General features: G+C 63.0%; 1 pseudogene; it reads right to left on the reverse strand.

The window, feature by feature from the left end:
* Positions 1-1,617: 1,617 nt before the first annotated feature.
* LOC112478397 lies at positions 1,618-1,736 on the reverse strand (annotated as a pseudogene).
* Positions 1,737-4,050: the final 2,314 nt, after the last annotated feature.

Here is a 4,050-nt window from a genome sequence, read left to right on the forward strand (position 1 = left end):
GGGCCGCCTGGCCGGGCTGTGTCTGCGCCTGTCCCTCAGCCTCAGCGAATAGGGACTGACAGCAGCAGCCGGCTCCTGGGAATGCCGGAGCCGTGACTCTGAGGTCGTGTCGGGGGCCCACGCAGCCCAGGTCACTCACGGGGTTTGCCGAGCGCCCCGTCCTGTGCCCTGCCCTGGGAGGGGGAGTCATGGAGCCCCCGGCCAGCAGCGCCCCAGGGGGCCACGCAGACAAGGAGCCGAAGCTGGCGGCTCCCAGCTGAGCAGTGATTAAGACCCCGTTAGTCGCTGTTTTGCGGGGGACACAGCAGGAAAGCCCCCCCCCCCCGCCAGGCGGGAAGCTCAGGGTCACCGCGTGGCACTCACCCGGCTGGATCACGGCTCCCCGCTTTTCTCTGCGTGAGCTCTGCCCTCAGGTGCCCCCTGAGGGGGCGTTTCTAGGGCGGGGACAACACCCCTGAGGGCAGGAAGGCCCCGTGAGGCGCCCAGGGGTGGCTTCTCCCCTCGCCGTCACTCGTGTCCCTGGGGCCGTGGATGTCGCCCGCACCCCGGAGCACTCGGAGACTCGGGGGTCGCTCTGCGGGTCCGCAGGCCGAAGCCCCCGGCAGTGCGGGAGGCGGAGCCGCCCGGCCGTGTGGTGTCCCCACCGGGGACAGCACCTGTGCGGTGCTGGGCCGGGACGCAGGCCCTGGCGTCTCAGCCCCCGTCGGCCCTCACGACCCACCGGGCGTCGACGCGACGGAAGCCAACGTTTCAGACCGTAGGCTCCACGGCGGAAACAGCGATCATTTTAAAAAAGTAAAACACGTTCGAGGACTCATGGCACTTGGCGGGAACATTGTGTTTTTGTGTCTTTTTCTTGAAACTTTAAACGGTGCGGGGACCCGAGCCAGATGCACGCCCAGGAGCCGTGCTCCGTGGACAGGAGGCGCATCCCACGTGGCACCGCGGGGCGCGGACCGTCCGTCACCTAGAGCCGTGACCCAGCCGCATCGCCGCCTGCCGCGGGCGGTTCCGCCTCCGGTGCCCGGTGTCCTCGGCAGCTGACCCACCAGGGGCTGCGCGGGTCCCACACGGCACAGCCCGAGAGCTCCGGGGGCGTCCGAGGAGGGGGCAGCGGCCCTGCCACACCCTCCGAGGCCTGCTGTGCTCTGCCACAGACCCCTGGCTCCTGGGTCAGCGACAGCGCGAGCTCGGGGGTCAGCGAACGTCGTCGCCCTTCCTGGAGCCGGCGCACGTGGCCTGCTCCCTGGGCACAGCTCGGCCCGGAGCCTGGGTCATTCTGCTACCAGAACACGAGTGCCCGTCAGACTAAGGCGCCCAGCAGTGCTTAACCGGATTGCTCTGTGAACCCCTCCGATTACGTGCTGCTTAGTCCCTAACACACCCCGGGAGAGCATGTTTTCAATTCGTTTTGGGGAAACAAGGCTTCTTTCCCATAGTTTCATTCTTTTTTTCTGTAACATTATCAGTGACTCGCCTGCGTGTAACCTGAGGACCCATAGACCCATATCCATATTGTTTTTTAATATATTTTTTAGGCGAGGCAGCCCTTGGTGGACCTCACAGACTACGAGGACCTTGTCGGCTCACGATCCCTTATTTTTTTTTTATTTTTTACGCCTACAGCACCTGGTCTTCCTAGGTGGCCTCCCATCCAGGTACTCACCAGGCCCGACCTTGCTTAGCTTCCGAGGTCAGATGGGATCGGGGTCGTTCAGGGTGGCGTGGCCGCAAACAGGACCCACATTCATAAACCTGAGACTCTGAGCGATTCCACACAAGCCCTGATGTGGGCTCCAGCCACCGGGCTGTTCGTCCCGTCTGCTGGGCCAGGTGACGGCTTCTCAGAGCGCCGCTCCGGGAGACAGCCAGACTCCCAGAAAGGGGGCTTCGGGGGCCTGCGCTGTTTCCGTGTGTGTGAACCAGGTGGTCCCGAGGGGGGTGGCCTGCGGCCCCCGCATTGGTTGCCGACAGAGACGGTGTGGGCCCAGCCAGCTCAGGGTGGCAGCGTGCTGCGTGCTCTCCCTCCGTCACCTGGCCTGGTCCCTGGAGGAGAGGCCGGCCACTGTCCTCAGGAGCTGTGGCCAGAGCCCCTCTCTGGGCCGGAGTCAGGTGCCCCCCGCGACAGCGTGGCCCGTGTCTCGCCCATGCGTGTAGTTTTAGTGCCCGTCCATGGCCGGGCACAGCGTGGTCGCCGAGCACACGGGCGCGGAGCTGCTGGCCGGCTCCTGGCCGTTCCCACGCTCTCACGCTGCTGCGTCCGCACTCGGACGCCGCGGTGACACCTGCCACTTCGCACACGCCGTCTCGCATCAAGGAGCGTTAAATGTGACAAAATAGATCCACGTAACATAAGATGTATTATTTTAACCGCTTTCGAGTGTGCTCTTCTGTGGATTCGACCATCCAGGGACCTCGTCTAAATGGGATCCTACGGTGTTTGTTCCTTTGGGTCTTGTTTCACTAGCATCATGATGTTTGCAAGAGTCGCTCACGATGTAGAGCAGCGGCCCCCAGCCTTTGTGGGACCAGGGCCTGTGACGTCTGAGGCCCGAGGGCCTGAGGCGGAGCTGAGGCTGTGGTGAGCTGGGGAGTGGCTGCAGATACGGAGGAAGCTTCGCTCACCTGCTGTGCGGCCCGGTTCCTAACAGGCCACGGACTGGTCCCGGTCCACAGCCTGGGAAGTAGGACCCCTGATGTAGAGTGTGTCAGAACGTCCTTCCTTTTTAGGGCCGAGTAACACCCCATTGCCTGGGTGGACCACCCTTCGTTAATCCGTTCGCTGTTGATGGACATCTTTTAAAGCCTGTGTTGTTATCCGCATTTGTCCAGACTCGGGGAGGTCAGCTTGCCCCAGGCCACCTGTCAGCTGGAAACTCTCACTTACGAGTCTGCTCCGTACGTGTCTGTGAACCTGCTTGTGACTCACTCTCTTCACAATGGGAAAAAGCCGAGGCTGCTCAACACAGACACCTCTAAAAGCAGCGTCCGTGAGCCTAGTGCACGCGCATCGGGGTCCTCACTGCCGCCCACTTCAGGGTCACCTGGGCCGCAGTAAAACTCCCTAACGCGCTCCTCACGGTGGTTTAAAGCCGGGATTTGTGGGTGCTCGCTCTGTTCTCGCAATGTGCTGTTTCAGAACCGGCTCACTGGCCCCCCCCCCCGCTCCCCGCCACAGCCACGCGTCCCGAGGGGGGGGCGGGCGTCCTTATCCGGGGTGGGCATCCTTATCCCTGGAGGGCCCGGCCTCGTAAGGCATGTTAGGAGTCACTGGGGGGGATGTGAAGCTGAACTCGTGCCGGGAGCCGCTCAGCAAGCGGCCTGTAGGAGAGTCACGGGGAAGAGCCTGTGTGACGTCCACGGGGACGGCCCTTGCTGGCGGCACACGGCGCGGACCGCACCTGCTGCGGACCACGCGTCCTGGGAGATGAGGTCGCCGCGTTCCGACGGCTTCTGTGGCGGATGCTTCAGGCAGGTGATGCACTCGGCTGTGTGCGACACGCAGTTCTCGCTTCTCCAAGTTTAATGTGATTCTTACCCAGATGGCAGAAAGTTCCTCTCAATCACGGGTAATTCGGTATGTTTTTTTGTCAGTTCTGAGCTCTTCTCGTCATTTCCCAAAAGTTGCTTCTGCGCCGCGGGCGAGTTTGCAGCGCCTGCTTCGGGTCGGGGTGATGGAGGGTGGCGTGGGCGTGGTCAGTGGTCATCCTCTGAAGCCTGGTCCTCTGCTGGCCATCTTGTCATCAAAGCTGGGTCGCTGCCCAGTTCCTCCCCAGGTTTTCTCTGACCGAGCTAGTCCGGGCCGTCTCACGGGTACCGGGGAGTTTTAGCTGCTTCCTCACGTGGTTCTGAGGCTGTGGGGAGTTTTAGCTGCTTCCCCACGTGGTTCTGGGGCTGAGGCTGCCTTAGGGTCTCTGCCCGCCCGTCTCTTCACACGGCGACCTCTCTGCCCGCCCGTCTCTTCACTGCCACATCCCCGACTCCCCCGGGGCACGCTCGGGACCGTCTGGAGGGATTCACAGACTGGGTCCGTCCACACCTGCTCCAGTT

This window comes from Pteropus alecto, unplaced genomic scaffold (assembly GCF_000325575.1).
Source record: "Pteropus alecto unplaced genomic scaffold, ASM32557v1 scaffold213, whole genome shotgun sequence".
In the NCBI taxonomy this organism is placed as follows: domain Eukaryota; kingdom Metazoa; phylum Chordata; class Mammalia; order Chiroptera; family Pteropodidae; genus Pteropus; species Pteropus alecto.